Source organism: Octodon degus, unplaced genomic scaffold (assembly GCF_000260255.1).
Source record: "Octodon degus isolate 3935 unplaced genomic scaffold, OctDeg1.0 scaffold00118, whole genome shotgun sequence".
Taxonomy (NCBI): Eukaryota; Metazoa; Chordata; class Mammalia; order Rodentia; family Octodontidae; genus Octodon; species Octodon degus.
The window spans coordinates 5568103-5585429 of NW_004524694.1; positions in this window are offsets into that span (position 1 = coordinate 5568103).

Sequence of the window (17327 nt, forward strand, 5' to 3'; positions counted from 1 at the left end):
TTGCGAGCTCCAAATTGAAATGGTTCTTAGAGGAATAGTTCAGGGATAGACATTACCATGGCCAAATTTAAAGCACACAAAGAGACTGAAATACTTTCTAAAAGACAAGTCATTAATGGAATGGATTTTAGCACACAAAGTTATAGAGGTCATCTTACTGAGTTGAGAGGTCATGGGGTAACAAAGTACAGTTGGCTTTGGCACTTGAAGAATGGAAAAGGAATTCTAAGAGATGACTATAGTTACACGGGAGAGAACTATTGCTATCTTCCATTTTAGTAAATGAGTTATTCTAAAAGCATATAATTCAGCAATCTAGATATTTATCATATAATCCACCTATCAGCTATATAATTTCCTGACCCATCATTATTAAAATTACCCATGATCAGGAGGAATGAATTGATATACTTGTTCTGGAACCAGAACAAGAAAAAGGGGACCAGGCTGGCATAAGCTTCTTGGTCCTTCAGGGCTGAAGAGATTAACTTTGGTATTTGTGGAGTCAAAGTAACCAATAAACATAAAGCATAGAATTGGGGATGCCACAGCTAGACTAGGAAGAAGCTAGTGTTTTGTGGGGTACACCTCTCTTCCTCATCCTGTACTGATCAACATGTGATAAAAGTACTTAAGGCTTGAAAACTCATTCAAAATTCTAGAGGAAATAAATGTCTAGAGCTTTCCCTGGCTTTGGACCACATTCTGCTTCACTAGCCAGAAGAAATCTTTTCATCGCAGGGGCAAATGCAGCTGCTTTTTAGAAGGGCACCTCCCTCAGCTGTGGGTCAAAATTAGCTTAAAATTGAATGCTACACTGACTCTAAACAAAATCCTTAAAAAACAATCTTTAAAAGATCAATCTGTTTTCAGGCAACTGCATTTCAGATCAGAGTTCAAGAACATATGCATAAATATAAACATCACCCAGCATTTTGGTAAAGTGAAATGCCAATGTTGAGATCACGTTTTTTATTTTTTATTTATTTATTTATTTATTTTATTTTATTTTTTTTTATTTATGTGTGTGTGTGTGTGTGTGTGTGTGTGTGTGTGCGTGCATGTGTGTGGCCAGCTCAGCCCACCAGGGGGCGGGGCTGGCTGGCATGTGGTGCTGGGGGATTGAACCGCGGTCCCCATGCTTTGCTAAGCTTGTTCTAAGTAGGCGCTTTAGACCACTGAGCCATCTCACCAGCCCCAGAGATCACGTTTTTTAAAAAGCCAAATAAATATTAGGAGAAGCAGAAGACCAGAAATGATAAGAAAATTCAAACAATAAAGTGAGACCAGAAATAATAGGGTGTTATTAAAGCATTTTTCCACATTGATCTCTCCAACCATCCAAAACAAAGGTATTATTTTCTTATTGTTGCTTAAAAAATTGTCAAATTTAGTGCTTCAAAACAATGCAGATTTTTTTTATCACTGTTTATCCCTGTGAAGTCATGATTTAGTGTCTATAGCTTCAATCATTTGTGGATTCATCCTCAGAACTCAGTAACATTTTGGGAAAACCTCTGCAATTTCTTGAAATTTGAAAATAAATTCAGCAATTGTTGTTGTTGATTTATTTTTGGCTGGGAAGTGTGCAAGTCATGGAATCAGAGAGCATTATTCAGCTCTTGCTGCTTATTGGCTGACTCTCCTTAACCCAAGCCTGGCAGATGCACCAGTGTTTTTCATACCCTACCTGGTTGCTGAACCTGTGCAGCTATCTCAAGGGTTCACGGTTTTGTTCTTCATAAAGCCCTAGGATCCCTGAGGTGCTTCCACAACACCCTGCACCTTCTACGGCTTTATTAATATGCTATTATCCTAAATCAAATTACACAACTGCAGGAGGTGCAACATATTTCGGGTTTAAACTATAAAAATTAGGCATTTTTTTCTGACCATATCTGAAATGTGTTATTTTTCTACAACTAGTGAGTACCCCAGGAATGTAAGAGCTATGAATTTCTGGGGTCCCCTGTATAGAGTTTAAGGCCAAAATTTGAAATGAATCTCACAGGGTCTAAAGTCCTAGTGCCAAGAGAACTGTTACCCTGCTGGAGTATGTAGGATATAATTTCTTTATTTCACAGTTCTTTGAGAAGGGGCCACTTATTAGTTCCTACATCTTCACAGCCAAGGAGGTCATGTCTTTGGTGAACTCCTTCATCCCTTTTGTCTGAATACATGTAATTACATTTGTCTATCCAGGAAAACTAGGATAATTTCCTAATCTCTACATATTATTCATTTATTTATTTTTTAGTGTGTGAAAGGCATGGATGGATTTTATTCATTACAATTTACCTCTATCTACAATTTGAGGTAAAATATAAGCAACACATAAAAATGTCTATTTCTGTTACTGTGTAATGTAATTCTCCATTGTGAATATCATGATAAAGCTAATAGAAACTCTATGCCAACACACACTCTGGCTTTGACAGCTGGATTTACAACTCTTATTGTCTGTGAAGTCTCCACACAGGTAAGATCGTCCTATAAAGGCATAGGATATCAAAGGTGCAGGACTAAGCTTACTGACCCTTCGCTGACCACACCGGTGCCTCAGTGTTACAAGCAGAATTAGACAATAATGATGGCAGTGAAGCCCTCGAACCTGAGCCTAGTTGGACAGCATTCAGCGAACCCATGCACCCAGGTCTCGCAATGGTGGGTGTCCTGCCTCGAAGGCCCGGGTACTCACACCTGATCACCAACCTGGGGCTAGACCATGCATTTTATTTGGATGCAAATGACCAAGCAGAAGAAGCTCCCATCTGTCATCCATCATCCTGGATCCACATGGTGATGCTGATCCTTGCACTCCTAGATGATCCAGAATGTTTCTCTTCTAATTATGACAAAAGAACAAATGAACCACGATAGACAGCTTAGGAAAAGTTTAGTCAAATACACAGATGCTCATTGTTCACTCAGTAATTAAGGAGAGCTGTGAACAAAGGATCATTGAAATGATTTTAATCTAACCATATTCCTGAGAGTAAATTGTGGTCATTATCAGACTTAGTTACCCTACTACTTTATCTCTCCATCCATAGAACATGATCATTTAGATGCATTTTCCGAAGTTCTTCCTACTTGGAAGAAAGCAGCTGAAATGCTCTGTCTATACTCTTCTAAGTGCTGTGCACTGTTTATTATCCTTCCTCCTCTAATTAGTGATTAGGAAATTAGTCCCTTTCTAATGCATGTGTAGTCTTGGGCATGTGTGAAAGATAGAATGCTGATGCAGAAAACATTGTCTCATGAGAATCTAGGCCACCAGCTTTTGTAACCTGCATCTTTGATCCTAACCTTTTCAAGTCTAATTTTATATACACAAACATGTGTGTATGTGGATATATGGTGTGTATATAAAATGCTCAGTTAACAGTACATTCTGACTGCACATGTACCATGGACTGATCAGGCCTACAATTTCCCAGAGAAGTGGACAGCGAAGGCTTAACTACAAGAGACATGTTGTATGACATTTAGGGCTACCAGAGGATCAAAACCCTGGAGTAGAATTTAAGATTCTCTTGGGGTTGAGACAAAGAACTATACTTGGTTTTCAAATGAAGAAAAGGGTAATGTAGCAAGTATGGGAATTGATCAAGCCCTTGGGAGTCCGTTCAAAAGCTTCTCCAAGTAGAACATCTTGTCAACCAGGCAAAATAATTTCCATGTTATCCCTAAGCTTGGCAGCTCCGTGGCTCTGAAATAAGGTGTGTCAATAGCCCGGGTCTTTGGCTACCTCAGCTACAGTGATCCTGACCCCAGAGCCACATGCCTATGCTCTCTCCCAACACAGCCAGAGGTCCCTGTGTTCAGCAACTTGACCCTGCATACTCAGTCTCCCACACATGATTAGTATTTATTGTACTTTAGGGGATCACAGTACTAGTTTCAGCTGTAGTCTCACTTGATGCCCATTATTAGAAATTAAATATTCATCAGCATACAAACAGTGAGTTCCCACAGGGAAATATTGATCTGTAGGGAAGAATATAAATTTTATTCAAAAGTCAAAGATTTCATGCTATGATTTGCAAAGTTGATTTTACCAAACCTGTGAAGCATCCTTACTTGCCATAGACATTTTGTGAGCTCTTGAATTTGGTGCAGGATCAGGTGTATGTGTCTGGGAGTTTGCACTGCAGCATGGAGTGCAAGAGAACCTCTGCTCTCTGTATGAGTCCCTCGTAGAAGACTTCCTCTTTAAGCTGAAATTGGTTGTAATGCCACTTCCAAACCCCAAAGACACCAAGGACTGATGCAATGCTGTATGAACGCTAAGATCAACCATACTAAAAAGAGAACTGATTCCTAGATATAGATTCTCTCTCTCTTTTCAAATTTTCCTTTTAAAATTACATGCAATAAAATTTTAATTACATGCCATTGATGTATAGATGGTATATGTTCTGAAGTTACAAAAGCAACTGATTAGCTCATTCAGGGAACGTTCTCAGATTCTTGTGCTTGGTATTCATAAACGCACTCCATAATGATATGATTAAAAAGTTCAACAGTGGGTGGTGATGCAATTACTGGCTGAAGTAAAATGTCCCAGTGGGTGTTAGAATACACTATAAAACAATTGTTTAGGGATTCATTGTCAGGCACTATAACATTCAGATGTAAGAAAGCTTATACAACTGACTATAATGGGCGTTTAACAGAAAAGCATCCACTTGTGGGTCTATCAGCTTTAGTAAACTACAAGCCCAGGTGACCCTTAGATCCTAGGATAATTTTGTTGCGTGTCTATTATTTGAATACAAGGGGGCATTGGACCACATTTGACCAGAAAATTGGAGGCAAACCAGTTTTCTAGAATTCTGAAGAAAAAACATAAATAATATATGGGTTCCCTCACCCAGGAAACATCAAAAGGCATAATTAGTATTAGATTTTAGGCAATGTTTGGTCAAAGCCAGCTTTGCTGAATATCTGAGAATAGAGTAAAATAACAGGCTGAGGAGGAGAGAGTTACTGGCTGAACTGTAACCCATACTTTCTGTCAGGAGTGTGGGTGAAAGTTAGACCAAAACATGAAAATTCGATTCTTGTCAAGTCTACAAATGCTATGCATAATTACTGAAACATATACAATCCTTACCAGTTAGATATGTTCAGTGGGCTGTAGCTTGCCTGTATAGGGTTGCTTGAGATAAACGAACATATTTCAAGGTTTTTGGGGGACCATAATTTGCTGTGAAATGTTATTGTTAATAAAATGGCTATTTTGATGACCCTTGTCGTTCAATTTGTGTAAATAAATACTTTATCCTTTAGTGATAAACCAGTGAAGATTCACTTTTGTATCATTAACAAAATGAAGACAATGAGATACTTTGTTTCAGATCCTTTAATATGGGCTTCTACACTCATGATGAATTTGGTGGGAACTCAGCAGTGGGTGAAGCTTTAGGTTTCCTTCCTTAACTTCAGCATGCATGTGGATGTCCATCACCTCTTCTTTTATTCTGTTGATGTAGAAGCTAACTTAAGTGAAATACATTGGGAGCATCCAGTATGTCAGCTGTAACAACCCTTGTCGGTACAGATCTAAGCAGCACCAGACTTGTTATATTTGCAATATGGAATTTGCTCCCTTCTGTGATTTCAGGATATAGTGATTTAAATTGGGAGGATTAATAAAATAGGTGAAAATGATCAGCGGCTCTTTATCCATGCTCACAGACACACTGCCAAGGCCAAAAAAGGTGAAGTAAAAGTGCAGACATTGAATTATTGAGCTGTGTTATGTTCATACACTTGTGAATATTCTGAAATATTGTCTGTTAAGCTTCAATGCATACGTGAATCATATCAATGTCTTATTAGAAAAGAGATTGGTTCAGTTGATGCGGGAGAGAGTCAGTGCTGGAAAATATTGTCGATGATCCAGGCAGCTGGAGGTTCTGAGAATACAGGCAGGAAGTGAGAAACATTGTGTCCCAGCTCAGAGCACCACACTGCAGAGCCAATTCCAGGATATCCAAGCATTTAGGCATAGAGCTTACTCAGGGGTCCTCTGATAACACCTCCAGCAGATCAAGTAAGTGTCCTTCACACTCCAGCTTGCAAATCACGGAACTGTCTCTCTGAGTAAGGTGAGTAATATTTCTGATCATGTAAGCCTCAGAACTGTCCAGACTGAATGGAGATGGAAGACTAACGTGTATGTATGGAGAGTATTCAGCCCTGAATACTTCTTGACTGCTGTAGAAGTAAAGCCTGGTAGAATCATGCTATCCCATTGCTAAGTCAGACACTCTGATGAGCAAGATAGACAGTTTTCATTCTGGGACATAAATTTGTTGCAGGTCTAGATGCAGGAGAAAGCAGTGTTTTTTACAAAGCATGTTTACTGCAGTAGTAACACACAAAAGTGTTGGAAAATAATAGAAAAAGTCTCTATGAAAATAAAAATGTAGATATGAACTTAATATGAAGTGATCCTCAGCTGTTTGCATTCTGATGACTGCTATCTGAAGGTCTGGATAGTTGGGGATGAAGAGGAATGGGGTGGGAAGCTCCGTAGATGCCGGCACAAAGTGACAGGGATTAGTTACGGGCTGTCACCTAGGCAGTCAGGCACATGGAAGTCATTGTGCAGGATCTGGGAATCATACGACGGGCAGGAAAGAGAGGGGGAGAAAAATGTTACTTGGGTTAGCACAAGAAATATGGCAGAGACTTGCTGCCTCTATGATTTCCATCAGTATTGCCAAAAAAAAGCATAGAGCTTACTATATGCCCACAATAATGGAAACCACCCAGTGTATGCAAGTTACTAAAGTCACATACCATAGAAGGTTTTGGTGGGGTTTTTTGTGTGTTGCTTCTTCCTCAAAACACAACCTTTGTGTTCCTTTGAATGCAATTTAGAAACCCAAAGTGTATTCCTCAATAATGTGAGCAAGCAGTAATGCCCTCTTTTGTTAAGATTCTGAAAATGGAAGATTTAGTTTGGAAACCTCACAACTAGTCATAGAGGAGAGGGAAGACATGGTTGTTTCACACAGGATCTGTGACTATTGATAACAATTTAGACTGTTGCAGCCAGGAAATTTCCTTTAATTTCCTTATAGGTGCCAGTGAGTCCACTGGAAAGGTAATACAAAATTTTTCATGCATGAATGACATTTAAATTTTTAAAGAATTATAAGATGTAAGCCCAGTCATAGGAATTAATCTTTAGTAAGACTCAAGGGAGTAATGTATTATAAAATAATAATATATAATTGGAGATGTAATGTTCTTTTGAACAATAAAGACTTCTACAAGAACAAGCAAGTCTTATATGTACTACATTATGACATTCAAAAATTGTAAAATAAATAGACAAGCACAAGGGTCAGTTTTCCACATCTCATATTAAAGACAGAGAAAGAAGCAGAAATAAATTTTATATTACTGACAATATAATAAAAATCTTTCTTTAATAAGTATCACAGTCTGAAATGGATTTTAACAGCATCCAAAGTGGAACATGATGAATATCTGATTATAACTTGCTAAGTGCAAGATAAATAAGAGTTGACACATGAAACTGCAATTTTGAATCCATTAAACTATGCATTTCTGTATTCTAGGAAATATTTAGGTGGTGTATTAAGGAAAAAATGCATGCCCAGTGAGAATATGCCCATACCTTCCATTATACCACCAAGAACGCAGGGCTGGATTTCATTGCTTAGTTTTTATTTAGCACATGAATGTGAAAAAATTAGGTACTAAATGATGCTCTAGCTTTGGTGTAGGAGTTTGTGCTGGGTTAGTGGTATGGAATAAAAAGGTGAATATTAAGAAAAATCAGTGCTCAGCCATGCAAAATTGTCAGTTGCTTCATATACTCAATTGGTAATGGGAAAAAATTTTTTTTTTCTAAAGCACTATTTCGAAGATCAAAGTATACGGATATCTTAAACTGGAATTGTTGTATCATTATACTATATTATTTAGGGTTAAAATTTTTCAAAGGTAGGCTTTCTAAATTGAATTTCACTTCACGTGCACCTTGGTAAATACTCTGTAAGGGTTTTCTGTAATCAGAAATATAGCCAGTGTGAATGTTTTTAAAACATAGGTTCAGTTCACTTTGTTTCCAAATTTAAAAGCAAATATTCTGGCCATGAGGAGCTACCCAAAGAAGGGACACAATGATAAAACATGTTTGTAGATGTACAACTTTTTAAAGATGGCAAATATCATTTTAAACATGATTATCGAAAGTTAAAATAGAAATAGGAAGTCCCCCACTCACTGGTACACACGCCCTCGAGATGCAGGTAGGATTGCGTCTGTCATATTTAAATCATTTTGTATTTAATCTCTGACTTCACAGGACCTACTCAAAAGACGAATCCGATTTACAGTACCATTGGTTCTTGTGAATTGCCTTTGGAGTATCAAACATGATAGCGATAGTGTGCTGTACAGGTTTGTATTTGCTTATACTTTAAGAATATCTTACTTTGTACATTAATCTGCAAATTATGTTTTAAGATATGCCATTTTGATTGTAGGAATGTAAGTACAATAAATTTTTAATGAATATTACCTTGAAATTCTAAAAAGTAAAAATTTTAAATATAGAGATTTTAGAATACTTCCTTACAGATATTTTAAATTTAATTTTATGTGAGTATAATACTCCTATTTTAACCAATTCACTTTACTCCAGTAAAATATTATTGTAACCTATATGTCTTCTCATTTCTTTCTCCTTTTTCATCATTTGCTCTTTCATTTATTTCATGCAGGGTCTCTCTACACAGTGCACCCTCCGAGTGGCCCTCCTGCCTCACCTCCCAGTGCTAGGATGACAAGTGTACACCACCACGCCTGGTCTTGGTGGCCAACACAGCAGGCAGTACCGAAGATCGAACCTGGGTCTTTGAGCTTACCTGGCAGGCACTTAGATCACCGAGCTATGTCCCCATCCATGTCTTCTTATTTCTAATATGATCTTTTAACTTCATGAATGCCATATTCGCAAATTAGTTTATATGAATACTAATATAAATTCATATTAATTTACATTTTTGATAAACAAAACATGTAGCTCAAAAAGGGAATGGTTTTGTTTAGGAATACAGTGAACCAAAAGCAACAGATTATTTTAGCTATTTAAAAAGTTTTGGCAGCTTTTATGTGGGGTTATGCTTCAATTTCAAGTAATAGATGTAGTACAGGAGGAATTCAATATGAGCAATAAAAACTCTGTTTTATTGTAGCAGTACAAGTTTGACACAATATTGTTTCTGTGAGAAATGGTGACAACTACTGTGTAAGAAAGGGAGAATTCTTTGTGTTGGACGCACAAGGCGTGTCCAACTCGAAGCCTAAAGGTGAGGAGGGTGAGGGGGGAAGGGTAATGCGGAAAAAGAAGCAAGATGCCTCATGCACAGCCACAACTCCCCTCATGAATGTGATTCTTGTGTACGTCTGCATGTACCAATGCTTGGACCAGATGTGCTGGCCCCACCCCCGGGGCACGCGGAGAGGAGGATTGAGACTGGTCGTGGTGGCCCGCGCCTATAATCCCAGCACTTGGGAGGCTGTAAACAGGAGAATCACTACAAGTCTGATCTAGCAATGAGACCCTAAACACCCTTTAAGCCCTTCCTTAAAATACAAAAAAAGTAGTACTAGAAAGAATAATAATAATCAACATAAAACGTACCAATAGAGACACATTAAAAAAATAGATTACGGCTCTTCTTGCACCTGTGCATTGTCAAGGACCTAGAAATCTCAGTCAGAGGCCTGTGCTTTACAAGACCAACTTGGCAAATGAGATTTTATTTTTCAGAACATGAATCTAGTATGAAAGAGATGGTGAATTATTTTTCATGGTTACTTTATCCTAGCAAGGACTCTTCAGCTTTCAGTTGCTTTATTCAGTGTCACTTTCAGATGCCTCATCATAACCAAGTGTAAGCAAGAAATCTATTCTCAAAACACTGATAATTTATTTCCACATCATACATAACCTAGTACAAAAATAAATAAAAATTCTGAGTTTTTCCCATGAAAAGTTTTGACATTGGGGCTTACATATTGTGATGCTTTCCCATCCTTTCCCGGCTGGCTCTCAAAAGAATACACTTTAGAATGACTGCTCATTGAGAAAACTACTTAGTAGTGTACAGACGGACATACAGAACCACATCTGCCTAATAGCGTCACAGAAAAGTTTGTTTTTTTTTCCTCGCAAGATTTTATCTTCGAAAAAGAAGGTGATGTAAAGGAGACAGCAAGCGGCTGGAGTCTTCAGTCACTGTGTCCTTCTGTCTAGGAAGAGTGAGATCTAAAACATAGCTTTTACTCACCGGCTTGTTGTAAGAGGCTGCTGGGGGAGGTGCGCACTCCTACATTAATTTATTTTGCACAATAAGTTGATCAGAGACACTCACTTCAAGTAATGAGACACAGCTAAAGGAAGAAAGAAACAACCATTGCTTTCTTCTATCCTGCACTACAAGGTTGGTGAAAAATAGATGCAAAAGTAAGATGGCAGGCAATTTTGGTGATCCACAGTCTCTCCAAATCAGACACAGCATGGTGGTACATTCCACAGGCGATTTCCCTTCTGAGACTTTTCCTAGGCATGATAGTTTGTTAATAAGGAATATACTTGTATTTCTTAATCTATACACTGCATAACTGTATACATGCAGATGATTAAATGTATTGAAATAGCTCTAAATGTCATTTTCTATGCTATTCACAAGAAGATTCATGACTTTTCTATTTGTGAAAACATTAACAATTTTGTCTCTTAATTTGGCAACATGTATAAATTCAATGTGGTATGTTAGACATTAGTACGAAATACAGAACATATGCCATTTGTTATATGAATTGCATATCTTTTTTTTCTTGTACATGTGTAGTTGTACACACCTTGTACATGGTTTTCTTTCTTTCTTTTTCTTTTTTTTTTTTTTGGCAGAACCGGGGATTGAAATCAGGTCCTTATGCTTGCCAGGGAAGCGCTTATTCCACTGAGCCATCTCCCCGGCCCCGTACATGGTTTTCAAGCATAGGTGGATATAATTAAATACAAGGTACTTTAAAATATTACTTGCATCTATAGTTCTTTTTTATTGATTTTATTGAGAAACAAATAGCAATGAGACAGTTTCAAAACAGGTTAGTAGACAGCTGCACTGCATATTGTTGTCATTGTAGTAGTTATTCATACTACAAGATGCAGACATGATATCTTGTCCAAAAACTATTAGTTCAAATCTTTCTTCTCATTGAACTAAGAGAAAGTAGCTGTGTATCTATCCTAACTATTTTGTATATACAGATACAAAATGGTCAAATGATATATAATGCACCTAAGGAGAGTCATGTGGAGAAAAAACATTTTCTCAGGCTTTCACAGACAGCAAATTGGTCAAGCAATGGCCATGACTCATCCACATGGCTGACACTGATGAATGATCTACAAACTGCGGTACAGGGTTTCAGAATAAATCCTGAGGGGATTTGACTGACCTTGTCAGGTAGAAAAGTTACCTTTTTTGTTACATAGGTCTTGCTTTATCTTGCTCTTAACTATCCAGCAGAAAAGTATAAAAAGAGGTATAAAAAGTAAAGCCATATTGATATGCTGAGCTGTAAAAGGCTCAAGTCAACAACTTCTGACATTGCCAATCGTACGGATAACTCACTACTATTATGGACTACTGGACTATATTGGATTATTTTGCTGAATTAATGCATCTACAATATTTAAAAGGCAATGGAATACCCTTCTCTGACAAAACCAAACAAAAAAGGAGGATGTAAATGAATAGCGTACCTTTAAAGGTATTGGAATGGGGGCATAAGGAGGAGCTAGGACAGCATTGTTAAATTTTATGATAAAGGGAGCTTGAATGAAGTCCCCAGATTCAGAGTAGACAGGATTATGTTATTCATTTTTGCTGCTATTTTTGTTTTGCTTTGTTATTGCTATTTTTATTTTATTTTCATTTGTTTTCCTCAGAGAATAATTTGTAAGCAAATATGTTATTTGAAAATAGATGCTATTACCTATGTTTTGCTTATAACATATATTATCACCTTCTATTAAATTGACCAATTTTTAAAAATTCAATTAATATCTGCATAAATATATCTTGATTTAGTTCTGTTTAATTTCTATCATTTTAAATTGCTAGGTCTAAAACCTCATTAAGAGTTTATATAAATTAAAGAACTTAAATATTTTATGATTCTGTTTACAATCATTATTGATATTCACCGGATAAATTTTTTACACTGAATCAATAAACTTAGACTCATGTAGCATCTTGGTTTATAAAATCACTATGAAATTCCAGCTGGAAAGCAATTTGAAGCAAAAATAAAACCCTTGGGCAGTTTCTGAAATTCATAATCTTAGCCCTACTTTCATTTAAATTCACTAGAAAGCAACCACAGTAAGCTCAAATAATAGACCCAAGAGACAATTTAAAGGAAAATATATATACATATATGTGAATATACATATATGCATATATAATCATCTATATGTGACTTATAAATGTTAGATGAAAAATTACTATGATAAAAATGAAAACATCTATTAGCTATTCAGATTTAGGTATCAGTGTAGTGAGACATGTAGTTGGAATTTTAGCTGGCATTATAGGATGCATGAACGTATGCCCACATTTAATATCCAATGAAAGGCTTACAAAAAGATAAATAGGTAAATTTCAACCACAATACATTGCTAATGATAAGCAAGAAAATTAAGTGTATTCATGCCTTGTTAACATCTGTGATTCTGTCAGAACTGAGGGTCCAGAATAAGATTCTACAAGTATAGATTCGGAATTAGCAAAAGGTAAATACTTATGCTGTATTAATTAAGCAATTAATTAATGTTTTTGGTATAGGATCTCACTACATAGCACAGACTCATAATAATCCTCCTGTTTTCAGCCTCCCAGTGCTGGGATTACAGGCATATGCCACCACGGCTGGTCTCAGTGGCTGGCTCAGTGCATCCAGGAGAGGGGCTCACATAACATGTGGTGCCAGGGTATGGAACCTGGTCCCTGCGCTTTCCTAAGCAGGCACTTAGTCTGCTAAGCTACCTCACTGTCGTACGTGGTGTTAATTTAAAATGTACTTATTTCTATTAACTTTTTGGAGATTCTACTAAAAGTCTAAAGTAATGAATATAATTAAATATGGAAATATAGTTAGTGTGTACAAATAGACTTGTACTACTCATGTTTCCTATGCATAGGACACAATCCCTGACATATGATGTTAAGAAGGAGAGCGTTGCGCTGGCAAGGTAGCTCAGCAGTCTGAAGTGCCTGCTCAGGCAAGTGCAGGAACTGCAGTTTGATTCCCAGTACCACTTGCTGCATCAGCTCCACACCCAGGGTGGGCTGAGCCGGCCACACAAAAAAATAAAAAATAAAAAATAAAAAATAAATAAATAAATAAATAAATAAAATCAGCGAGTTTTAACTTTGCTCAGAGAGAGCACAATGGCCGAGGAATGTCCGTGACTCATCCACATGACTGACACTGACAAAGGATCTAAAATCTGAGGTACACGAACTCAGGATAAATTCTGAGGGGATTTCAATGACCTTATCAGATCCAAAACCTACAACTCTTGTTGCACAGGTCTTTTTTTTATCTTGGTCTTAATCATCCAGCAGAAAAGTATAAAAATGAAGTATAAGAAATAAAGCCATGCTGTTATGTTGAGCTGTGGGGGACTCAGGTCAACAATTTCTGACATTGCCAGTCAAGCAGAAGACCCAATAGTATTATGGACTACTGGACTCTTTTAGAATATTTTGCTGAGTTAACACACCTATAATATTCAAATAACGGGACTAAACAGAAAAAAAAGGGATAGAGATGAATGTCCATTTTGTATCTGTGTATTCAGAATGGTTAGGATAGATATATAGTTACATTCTCTTAATGAATAGAGGGATTTGTTCTAATGGTGTTTGTAAATAGGATATCATGTCCGCATCCTGTATAGCAATTAACCAGTCGGAAGAATGTATGCAATGTATTAATTATTGAAACTGTCCTACCAATTTGGTTTGAAACTGTCTCATTGCTATTTGTTTCTCAATAAAATTATGGGGGAAAAACTTTGTTCAGAGCTTCACAGGATTCAGTCCATCGTCACTACATCTAAGGAACAAACATCACAGCAGAGGGTTTGGCAAGGAAAGGTACTTATTTCATGGCAACTGGAAAGTAGAGGAAGGGAACAGCGCCAGAGAGGTGGGGACAAGGGACAGATGCATCCCTCCTATTCTCAGCATCGTGTCTCACCCAGCACAAAGAAAAGGGTGATCCACTAACCCCCCAGAGTCCCCTGATCCAGTTGACCTGGTGAAGTTTGACCATTCTGACCCTGTAGATAACCACAGTGACACTTGAAAGAGAAATTCGTGGAGATCTATATCAATTACAATTGGGCCGCATTCTAGGGCCCAACAGGTCTCTCCTCCTCTTGGCAGTAATGGGAAGGTCTGACATCTGCTCAGGACAAGATGACTGTTATCTGAAAAGGTAAACCTTGAATGCCTTGTTCTCCATCACGGAGCACTCCACGTCCCTTTTCGCACTGACGCCTACAGAGCTGCTGTAGTTGGCTCTCTCTCCAAACTCAGAAAATATACACTGCTGCAATAAAGAATGGCTCTAACTACATTTTGAATTTTATTTCCCTTTAATTACTCTATTTCTTCCTTATTTATTTTCCTATTTAATGATAAAGACTAGATTGAAAATAATTACTGATTTTGTCTATTTTATTTGTTTTTGGTCTATTGTTGTTGTTGTTGTTGTTGTTGTTATTATTATTATTATTATTATTATTATTATCATTATTATCATTCTATGGCCAGGTGAGGCCACCCTGGAGATGGGGCTGGCACAGCATGTGGGGCCAGGAATCAAACTGTGGTCCCTGTGCTTGCCTAAGCTTGCCCTAAGCATGTGTTCTAGTCCATTGAGCTATCTTGCCAGCCACGATCTGTTATTTTGCGATATGGTCTCACTATACAATTCAAGATGACCTTGAACTCACTGTGTCTCTCAGGCTGGCCTCTAAACTCATAGCAGCTCTTTAGCCTTAAACTTCTGAATTATAGGTGTATCCTTTCAAATTTTAGCCAACTTTTTTCTTTCTGATATTTTTCATTTGGTTTCTATTTTCCATAGCCCTTTTCATGACCATAGTACTAGATACAATCTTCATAGACACAGAGTTCAGTTCTTTTACCTCAACACATACATATATTTTTTATGGTTGTATTTTAATATATTTATAATCTATATCTTTAATGAATAAAATTTTTCTATATTCGCATCCAAGAGCTCTGCCTGTCAAATATCTACAATTTTCTAATATCTCTTTCTTCCTTTGGGGCCTGTACATTTTTTCTAGGAATGCCAAACACTATCAGGAGCTTAACAGTCTAAGAGGGAAGCTATTTCTGTTATGATTTCTATATGTGTATGCAAAGCCTCATGAGGTCATAGGCTTTTTCAGAAGTGACTGAATCTAGAGTGTGCAATGCTGGGATTAGGGTATATGATTACTAAATCAGTCCACTGACTGGTTTGGAACTGTCCTAATCCAAGTGGCCACAATAGGGTAAATAAAAGGGTCAGAAAGAAGCTATTAAGGTCTCTTGCTTGCTTTGCTACCTTCTGCCCACCACGAACTATTTATCCTGTGTGATACCTGTCTGGCATCCCAGCCTGCCTGGGAGCCAGGTGATAATGGGCTGAATTCTCTACAAACAGTGAGAAAGCTGAACCTTTTCTCTCTTCACTTGTAAGCGTTGGGTATTTGGTCTAAGAAAGGAGAAAAGAAATATAATTTCTTATTGTCAAAACGTTTTGGGAACAGGGTGCTAAGTCTCAACTATACGTCTTCATAAGGGAAATGATACTCTACCAGTCAGCTAATTATGCCTCTGGCTTAGAAAGTTTTACAAATATTGAGAGGTAAATGTGAATTACTATTTATTTAATATGATACATGTGAAAGGTCTGTAGGTAACTGACTTAGGGTATTCAAACAATAAATAGTAATTTTGTCAGTAAGTGCGAAATAAGACTCCAGAAAATAATCATTTTATTCTCAGCTGAATGACATACTTTTTAAAACTATACTATTAAACAGATACTTTTAAAGTATATAGCAATGTGAAAACATCTTCAGATTGACCTAGCCAAAAGGCATATGTTCATCCTTAAACTTTTACAGTTTGTAGTAAAATGAATAAGAAACCAATAAAAGGGTTTTATTTATTTTTCTATGATAGTTAAGTTATTGAAAATATGAGTTTGATGTTCAGATCATATTTAAATGCTCAAAGTAAAATAATTTTGGGGAGGCTAATGGGACAGCTCAGTGAACTAAGTACCTGCTCAGCCAAGTGCATGGACCAGGGCTCGATCCCAGGCACCATACACTACATTGGCCTCACTCCAGGGAGCGCTGAGCCAGGGAATGAGACCAGACGTGGTTGTGGACGCATGTAATCCCAGCTCTTGGGAGGCTGCAAAGTGGCGGGTCACTATGAGTCTGATCTAGTAGTGAGACCCAGAACACCCTGTAGACCTTTCCCTAAAAGAATATTAAAAAAATATTTAGGATGAAATGATAATTGATATTTGTGAACTACAATTAAATAAAATTGGGCTCTCCACCTATCTTTGGTGAGATACTGTGTATAAATCAGTTTGTGGCTGTATATAATGGTAAATTAAAACATAGCAATAATGTATATGAGATTATCATCATTTCTATATTAGAATTCTATTATAAGTATTGTCTGTGTTTTAAATAACTTATCATTATCTATTGATTTAAGAAATTATTTTAAATAGCATTTGAAATTCTTCATGGGTAAAAGAGAGAGAAGGACAGAGAAAAAATGGAAAACATTTAATAATGAACCAAGTTCCAAATAGTACATATACTCAAAACAGAAAAGATAGGAGTATTCTCAGTGGATGTAAGTTTGGATGTGAAGGATTCATGGAAGTTTTACATGTATTTTGATATTTTATTTTAATGTTGTTGATTTCTTGTAACAACGTTGGATATTCATGTAATATAATTTACGTTATCTAAAACCTTCATTTTACTTTATTTTTCTACCAGGGATATAACTCAGTACCATAGTGCCTGGCTGGCAAGCACAAGGTCATGAGTTTGATTCATGGTACAAAAAAATAGTCAGAATTCTGTGAAAACTTCATTTTTCTTTGGAATTCGTTAAATAACAATGTTGGAGCTAAAAGAAATA